Source organism: Paramisgurnus dabryanus, chromosome 4, assembly GCF_030506205.2.
Source record: "Paramisgurnus dabryanus chromosome 4, PD_genome_1.1, whole genome shotgun sequence".
NCBI lineage: Eukaryota > Metazoa > Chordata > Actinopteri > Cypriniformes > Cobitidae > Paramisgurnus > Paramisgurnus dabryanus.
The window spans coordinates 30,392,932-30,402,846 of NC_133340.1; positions in this window are offsets into that span (position 1 = coordinate 30,392,932).

Here is a 9,915-nt window from a genome sequence, read left to right on the forward strand (position 1 = left end):
TCTATCAGCCCAGGGTCCAGGATGTCCCGGGCCGGTACCCAACACCTCTCCTCCGGACCATATCCTTCCCAGTCAACGAGATATTGAAATCCCCTACCCCGGCGACGCACATCCAGTAAGGACTTAACTGAATACACAGGGGCACCATCTATAAGCTGAGGGGTGGGAGGGGTGGGTGCAGAGGGAACAGGATTAAGGTGGGAAAAATACACAGGCTTCAGTTTAGACACATGAAAAACTGGATGAACCCGACCGAGTGCTGGGGGCAATCTGAGCCTGACCGTCACGGGATTAATAACCTTAATAATGCTGTATGGCCCAAGGAATCGTGGAGCCAGCTTGCGAGAAGGCTCACGGAGAGGTAAATCCTTGGACGAAAGCCATACTTTCTGCCCACAGATAAAACGGGGCGCGGTTCTACGGTGACGGTCGGCCGCGGCTTTGGTTCGTCTGGAAACCTGGCGTAATGTAAATCTAGCCCTTCTCCAGGTGCGTTTGCAACGACGGACAAAAGCTAGCGCAGACGGAACCACCGCATCAGGTTCCTGTGATGGGAATAAAGGGGGCTGAAACCCCATGGACGCTTCAAAAGGGGACATGTTAAGGGAAGAAACAGGGATAGAATTATGTTCGTATTCAACCCAGGGTAACTGTTGGCACCAGGAGCTCGGATATTGCGATGTCAGACAGCGGAGAGCTCTACCTAAATCTTGGTTAGCCCGTTCACATTGCCCGTTGGTCTGAGGATGATACCCTGAAGACAAGCTAGCTGTGGAGCCTATTTGTCTACAAAATTCCTGCCAGAAACGAGAAATAAACTGAGGACCCCTATCTGAAACAACGTCTGTGGGCAGACCATGTAAGCGAAAGACGTGCTCAATCATAACCTGGGCAGTTTCCTTAGCAGTGGGCAATTTGGGCAAAGGGACAAAGTGAGCCGCCTTTGAGAAGCGGTCGACAATGGTCAAAACTACAGTGTTTCCCTTAGAACTAGGCAAATTGGTTACAAAATCGATAGCGATATGTGACCAAGGACGAGAGGGAATGGGTAATGGCTTAAGCAGACCAATGGGGGCTTGATGAGAGGCCTTATTACGGGCACAAACCTGACAGGCTAACACAAACTGTCTGACATCGGGACCCATAGAGGGCCACCAAAAACGCTGACGTACGGTAGCCAACGTTCTCCGAACCTCCGGATGGCAAACAAACTTGGACTCGTGACCCCACCGGATGACCTCGGAGCGAAGCGCATTCGGAACCCACAATCGACTCGCTGGGCACCCTTCTGGCACTTCCCCCTCCCGGCCGGCCCGTCTCACCCGTTGTTCTATTCCCCAGCGCAGGGCACCCACCACCCGCCCCTCCGGGAGGATGGTTTCGTCCCCAGCAAAACCGGGGCTTTCGAACAAACGAGAGAGAGCATCGGGCTTTGTATTCTTGGAACCGGGCCGGTACGAGAGGGTGAAGTTAAATCTGTCAAAGAAGAGCGCCCAACGAGCCTGACGAGAAGATAACCTCCTGGCTGAACGGATGTATTCGAGATTCTTATGATCCGTCCAGACCAGGAAGGGCTCCGAGGTCCCCTCTAACCAGTGACGCCACTCACCCAAAGCCAGTCTGACCGCCAGCAGCTCCCGATTGCCTATGTCATAATTTCGCTCTGCTGGGTTTAACCGATGGGAGAAGAAGGCACAGGGATGCACCTTGCCATCCTTTGCAGACCGCTGAGACAAAACGGCGCCTACCCCGACATCCGAAGCATCCACCTCCACAATAAATTGAGCAGCCGGATCTGGAATAGAGAGAACAGGAGCAGAGATAAACCGGGACTTTAAATTATCAAAGGCCTCCTGAGCACTGGAATTCCAGACAAACCTCTCCTTAGTGGAAGTGAGAGCAGTAAGAGGTTGAGCAATCTGACCATAATTTCTGATAAATCGCCGGTAAAAATTGGCGAAACCCAGAAATCTTAATAAATCCTTACGGGAGTCGGGGACTGGCCATTCGGCCACCGCTTTGATCTTGGCTGGGTCGGGACGGATCTCACCGGGGGCAACAACAAAACCCAGGAACGAAACTGACTTAGGATGGAATTCGCACTTCTCCGCCTTGACATACAGCTTATTTTCTAACAGCCGGCGTAAGACTCGGCGGACATGCTGAGTGTGTTCCTGCATAGAGGGAGAAAAGATGAGAATATCATCTATGTACACAAAGACAAACTTGTTAATCATGTCCCTCAGCACATCATTGACCAGAGTTTGGAAGACAGAGGGGGCGTTACAAAGGCCGAACGGCAGAACGCAGTACTCAAAGTGTCCGGTAGGGGTGTTAAAGGCTGTCTTCCATTCATCTCCCTCTCTTATACGCACCAGATGATAGGCGTTGCGTAAATCTAGCTTAGTAAAGAACTGCGCCCCCTGCAGGAGCTCAAACGCAGTAGACATTAAAGGAAGGGGGTACCTATTCTTAACAGTAATGTCATTTAAACCCCTATAATCAATACAAGGGCTCAGGGAGCCGTCTTTCTTGCCAACAAAGAAAAACCCCGCCCCTGCGGGCGAGGTGGAGGGACGGATGAGACCGGCACGCAGGGCATCATTAATATACTGGTCCATAGCCTCTCTCTCAGGACCCGATAAAGAATAAAGTCTACCCTTAGGCGGAGAAGTGCCGGGGAGGAGATCAATAGCGCAATCATATGGCCGGTGAGGAGGAAGGGAGGTGGCCCGGGCTTTACTAAACACCTGAGCGATATCCGCATACTCCGCCGGGACCCCGGTCAAATCGACCGCCGGAACCTGGGGAAGAGAAAGAACAGAGCCAGAAACAGCAGAACCAAGACATGACACATGACAAGACTGAGACCAAGACAAAATAATACTGTGTTGCCAATCATTGTGAGGATTGTGTTGCGCTAACCATCCATGCCCTAAAATAATAGGAGACAGAGAAGCATGAAGGATATGCAACACAATCTCCTCACGATGATTACCGGACACAGAAAGACTCACAGGAGAAGTGCAATGTGTAATCCGCGCCATCTGCTGCCCTTTAAGGGACCAGACATCCAAAGGAGATTGGAGAGGGACAGCGGGGACACCCCAGGCGCGAACCAGCGCTTCATCAATGAAGTTGCCCTCCGCACCAGAGTCGAGAAGGGCGGTGGACGGATGGTCACGCCCAGCGAAGGACAGCATGACGGGGAGCTGGGTGCTGGAAACAGGGGAGAGTTTAGAAGATGTAGCGCCCACCAGGACTCCCGGACTCACTGGTGGGCAGCGGCTTTTAACGGGCAGGTCCTTGCAAAATGTCTGGGTTTCCCGCAGTAGAGGCAGAGGGCATTCTGCAGCCGCCTCTCTCTCTCTCTCTGTGACAGGCGCATGCGCCCCAGTTGCATGGGTTCCGACTCGACAGGAGGAGACGTCGGGGCAGAGGGAGAAGTGGAAGTCTCACCCATAAACACTCTCTGACGCAGAGAGCGACGCTGACCACGAAGGATCCTCCGGGCTTCGATCCGGAGAGCCAGATCAATAATGGCTTCGAGAGTGGGGGGAAGATCGTGTACGGCGATCTCATCCTGAAGATCCTCTGACAACCCTTCAACAAACTGCGCTCGAAGAGCCGCTTCGTTCCAGTGGCAGGCAGCCGCTAGGGTCTTAAACTCTATGGCGTACTCGGTGACTGAGTGTCTTCCCTGAACCAGGCGTGCCAACCGAGCCGCAGCGGCGTCCCCGCGAACGGAGCGGTCGAATAGCCTTTCCATCTCCTCGCGAAACTCATCGAAGGATCGGCAGTAAGGATCGCCGGCATCCCAAACGGCTGTAGCCCACTCACGAGCCCTCCCAACCAGCAGGGTAATCACGTACGCAATCCGGGTGCGCTCAGAAGCATAGCGACGTGGCTGGAGGGCAAAGACCAGGGAGCATTGTGACAAAAACGCTCGGCAGGAGGCGGGGTCGCCATCATACGGTGGTGGGGCTGTGGCATGAGGCTCCGTCTCTAACTGCTGCCTGGTATAAGAAGGGGTTCTGCCGAACCTGGTCAAGACGGGAGGAGAGGTCAGCCATGCGAGTAGATAAATCCTCGACCTCTTGAGACATGGTGGTGAGACGGGCCGAGTGTTGGCCCAACCAAGAACCTTGCTGGGCGAGAGCAGATCGGAGGACGTCAACCTCCGCGGGATCCATAATGGCAAGTTCGTCCTGTTAGGAAACACGCAACACAGGAATCCCAGCGCAGAGGTCTTTAATCAAAATGTAAAATAGAGAACACTCAATGTCATCAGATGAAAATGTGTATATAGAAAACTCTCAGTGTCCGTGTGTGTGATGAATGGATGGAGAGAGAAACACTAGCGAGGCGGACCACAGCGATCTCCTCTGGATAGTCTCAAAGTGGGAAACACAGCCGGGCTGTAGGACATCCACAGAACTGTAAACACAGAGATGTAATCCTAAACAGAGGCAAACAGAGAGATTCCTGGCGGGCAGAGAGAGAGAGAGGCGGTCAGAGTTTTCAGCAGAGTCTGTGCTGGACAGCGCACGGCGGCAGTCTGAGTCTTACGCAGAATTACGCGCCCGAGAGCGCACTGCGGCTGGACAGCGCTAGATGTAGACAGGCGCTCGGAGAATCCACAGACAGAGTGTACACAGAGGCTGACGGTAGACACACCACTCAGGAGAGACCAACAGCGGGGCGAGGATCTACAGGGCAAAGGCAGCAGAGAGCACGGTGAATAATCCAAGACTAGAAGCTAGACAAGACAAGAGCTAGACAAGACAAGAACTAGACAAGACAAGAGCTAGACAAGACAAGAACTAGACAGAGCTAGCGGGCACGAACACACTAAGACGAACTTGCAAGGAACAGAGGAAACGAGGGGAATTTAAATCAAACCGGATGGGCAAATAATAAGGATCAGGTGTGGGACGCCGGTGAGAAGAGTCGGAGATAATGAGGTCACCAGGTGGAAGGCGCGCACGTGTGGAGCTGTCAAAACACAAACACAACACAACACATGGTGAAACAAAGACAAAGCGGCCAATAAGACCGAAATCATGACAGATTTTGTCAAAGTGTTTTTCTCTTAAGCTCTTTATATTTACCACAGTAAAGCAGAAAGTGCGTCAGCTGTCATAATGAACCCAGATTAGCTCTTCTACTTTGTATTATTGCTGCTGTTTAATCTTATGTCTTACTGTCTTTACAAGTATGGGTTTCTAATGGTCGCCATCTCAAGGTTTTAAAAATGTGTAAAACTCCTTGCTGTTCGTGGGATAAAGAGTATCGTGTTTAAAACAGCCCCATCTAAAAATGAACCAACAATTAACAATTAAAAATCCCAAATCCTCTTTCATTTGCACAAGTTTCAATTGTTCTGTGATGTCACTCACAGTGGAGATTCCCAAAAGCCCAGCGATCAAAGTTCAAAGTGTTTGACAATAAGCTGTCTTTACTCATGAACAGAATAAAAACGTTGAAACTCTGAAATAAATGCAAAAAATCTGAACGCAGTGTGTTGGTCTCACATGTAGTTCCTTCTTCTTGAAACAAAGTTGTTCATAACATTTCATAATAAACCATCAACTGAATTCTGATGTAAAAAGATACAAACAATGTCATCTTTTACGACAACATGAAATTATGAAAACGGTTCAGACAGTCTATGGTTTATAATCCTGTGTAAATGTCTCATTGTCTGTGTAAGCTTATACAAAATAAAATGTTTGGTATTGTGTGTGTGTGCGTGCAAATCATCTATTATGAGAAAGTTGGGTTATGACATCAGTGCTGGGAACTCGGACAAGAAATACAAGCAAGCACCTGCTGGAGGAAGTGGGAGTTCCCATGTGTGAGCTTAATATAAACATTGAGACTCATATCAGATTGACTCCATACAACAAACTACATTACAAAAATATTAAGATGAACTTTAATCCTAAAGTCAAAATCATTTTCAGCAGAGATAGCACACAGTATGTCAGCTTTATGATGCAGTCTTTTGTGATCTTACATTACTTACAGTATTTTGTTATGTAAATCAGCATTTACTTAAGACACAATCATGTTAAATGTTGAGTTTAATTCTTAATTAATTTAAATAAAAACTTTGTGCCTTTACACATCGTTTTATTGTCCTGTCGATGTCAACATAGGCGTGATTGGTCATTTATTTATTTGATTAAAATACTGCACACTATTCTGTTAATGAAGTTGATTATTAGCGTGTACTGCTGCTGGTTAACCTACAGTTAAAGTTGTTGCAGGAAACTTAATATTAAACTGCCACAGGCTTGTGGGAACCAACCTCAACACAAAAACCACATGAATTTGCAACTGCTGTTAATAGATCAGACAAAGTTACTTTACATCCTGTGATTCCTAACCGCTTTTGCATTACAGGAGCATTACATTTTTTTACGGTTTTACTTAGCATTCAATCTGCAGGACACATGGAAATAGAAGACTGAAATGTGCAGGCGGAGTCTAATTACATCTCTAAGGAGTTAGGTAAACACTGGCATGATTCACTTTAGCTCTGAACAACAATTTACTCCAAATATGTTCAATTTACTCTTTAGGTGTTGAATTCAACTCAGAAATGTTTAACACTGAAATTTTAACGCTCCAATTTTTGCTGTGTAGGAGAAAAAACCCTTGCGAGAGAGCCAGACATAGCTGATCATATAGAGGGTATACTATACATGTTTAATATTTACGATTTGTGATCGGGCGTCTCTGATGTTCTTCCGATCAGGTTAACACATCTCACAGCAAGGGAAAATCTGATAAGTTAATCTGTAGAACCAACAAGATAATCGGGACATGATTGTCGGAAGGGGGGAAAATCGGCCCAAAATAAAACGAAACTGTAAATAGTAGAATGAAGGATTGTAATTAGAACTTTAAGTTCATAATGCTTATAATAGACTTTCATAAACCCATAACAGATATCATATTAATCTAAGCATTGATGTACATGACACATTTTGTAATAATACCATAAAATATACATAACACGCATTAATGAGCATAAGAAAAAAATAAAGTAACTAAGCTTGCAGTTGGGGGAATATTTGCAAGTTATAAAATCGTATAAAACCTTAAAGACCCCTAACCTACAAAATGGACTTTTAAATGTGTTTCAATCAGAAAATGAGTCGCCAGAAACATCCGGTTATTAGTCCATCTCTTCTTCTTTGTGTAATCTCCTTTAAACCGCAACAGTTACACAAAGCAGGCTGTTGGGGATCCCCTAGCAATGTGATGTCACATTGATTACGCCCCATCCATGACTACTCACAGACTCTGCATTATGAGCGTGTTGTTCAACTTCGGCTCAGTTCAAATACCCACACTTGCGGTCTTTGCACTTGACTACTTGACTACTAACATGACGTATTTCCTGTATTTGGCCCAAGTGTTCTAGTGGGTGTGAAGATCCCAAACATGCATGTAGAATTATTCACCTGATGCCACACACTTAGCAAGCGTAAAAAGTCAATCCAGGTGGCAGCAATTTGCATCAAAATGTATTCAGTTTTTATTTACTTTTAATTTATTAAAAAGTTAAGTTTTTTTTTTCTCTAAATAAAATTAACACATAAACGCTCTTAAATGAACATTTGCTGAACTTAATAATTATTTACACTTATGTGAAACTTTCAGAAGCAGAATTGTACCTGTAAAAAAACATGTGCATGCATCTTTATTAAAGTTAACTGTTTTTTCAGTAGTCCCTGAATAAACCACACAATTAATGTTGTTTCGAATTATGTGATAAAAGCAGTTGCAGATGTTTTTGTTACAAAATACATAACAATGCAGTTTGCACCAAAATATGTAATATCCAATTATTAGCTTACATGTGTAAGTGCTTCACCCCTACTTTGTATACAGGGAGGGGAACAGAAGCTTTATTTGGATTTAAAGAGACACACACAAAAACAGATTGCAGCCACATACGGTCATGTTCAACGTCGTATAATGAAAGACCTGTGGTGAAACTTTACAGACACGTTCTGGGGATACCAGAGACTATTTTAATATTGATGAAAACACCTAGGTTAGGGGCCCTTTAACCCTTAATACTAACAAACTTACAGTGGCAAGGAACAGAAACTTTAGTGGAAAAAATATTGAGAGAAACTTGACTCAAACAGATTAAAAGAAAACTTCATAGTCAGCCAGTGCAGTGATGATAAAATTGACTGTGATCTAGTTAGCACAGCTAAAGCTGTAAGATAAATAATATAGGAATTTATTACTCGGTCACAACACCCATTTTCATCCTGTACCATTTACATTCCGGTGCTTATTGTTTATTGGCAGAGTCGTTTATCCAGTACCGTGGGGGTTAAATGTGATCTTCTGATGGGTCAGTTTGAATGTATCATGTTGGGTTTAAGGAAAGGGTATAAAAGATTACGTTTGGGGGTCTTCTGTCTCTTCGGGTTGATCTTAATGAGCTCTTTTCTTGGACTCGACTCATTCTCTATGCTTTTCTTCTTCCCCTGAGTTTTGGGTTCAGGCCAAAAGGCCAAGATTCCAGTTCTTAATGGTCACTCTCTTTCTTCTGAACTCTCTTTCTACTATCAGGTAATATCTCACATACATTTATTGTAGATGTATTATTTACCATTTCATGCATTTATAGTGTAACCATTTCAATTGTAACTTTAAGTCAGTACTGTTATTAAACCTTTTCATTTATAAATCTGTTGTTTAGTTTTGATTTAATGTTAGTACTTAAATGCTACCTATTGCAATACAATATATTCATACGCTAGCAACGCTCTCCAACATATTGTGCCCGAAACCAGGTAACGATTGCAGTTTTGTTCTCCTTTCGAAACCTGAGATCCCTTACAAAGCTTATTTACTTGCCCTGCAGGACAACCACGCAGAAATGGAGAGCAATGATACATTTTTAGGTCATAAATGCATAAATAAACTGTTTGAAATGCTAAAAGCTGAAACCATGTGCTGCATTTTTGAAATATTTCTGGATGGAGGAATGTGGTGCGGTATACATTGTAAACGTACAAATGACAGATTGTTATCTAACATCACAACAACTGTCTTAACCATGAAAGAGGAGATGTTGAATTCTACCATTTTGTTGTTTAGAAGTATTTAGTTCGGTAGTTAGTACCTCTGTCTTCTTAAAAAGTTGAAGGAAATTGTGAAAATTCATTGACATGAGTCTTGAGTCAAGTCAATGAATTTTTACAGTCACCAAACTGTGAAAATATTCTTTTTGTTTCGTAAGAGATAACAGCAAATCCACATTCCTTTTCTGGCATAAAGTCACACAAGACTGTATCAAATTCAAAGAAAGATGAATGAACAAACAAAATAATTGTGCAGGAATAGGACAATGAAACAAAACCAAAATAAAATGCAAATAAATGCAGAAGTTGAGGTAAAATCTGATGACTGTTTGACAAGAAACTCCCCAAAGTCTCGTAGAGTTTCACCATCCCAGAATAGTAGAAGGAAATCTTCCGCATATTATTATAAGCACATATTTATTGTGTAGTCATCTTTTGTAAAACAAGATCATCTTATTGTACATGGGGCATTTGTAGTCTAGCGGTTAGGGTAACCCAAGAGTTGCCGTATTGAGTCTCACAGCCGACAGATTGGAACTGAGCAAGACACCTTAACCAAAATTACTTCCTGGGCGCTGGGATATCTGCCCACTGTTGTGTATCTTCACTACTTACTAGGGTTAGAGTTAAATGCAGAGGTCACATTTCGAGTGTGTGTTCAATACTTGACAAACATTTTCACTTTCACTTTACATAAGAGACACATCATCTTAAAGTCTGCACTTGCATTTTCAAAATCTTACACGTCCACACTGTGTGTACACAACAAGTTAAATGTTTGGACACACTTTGCTGA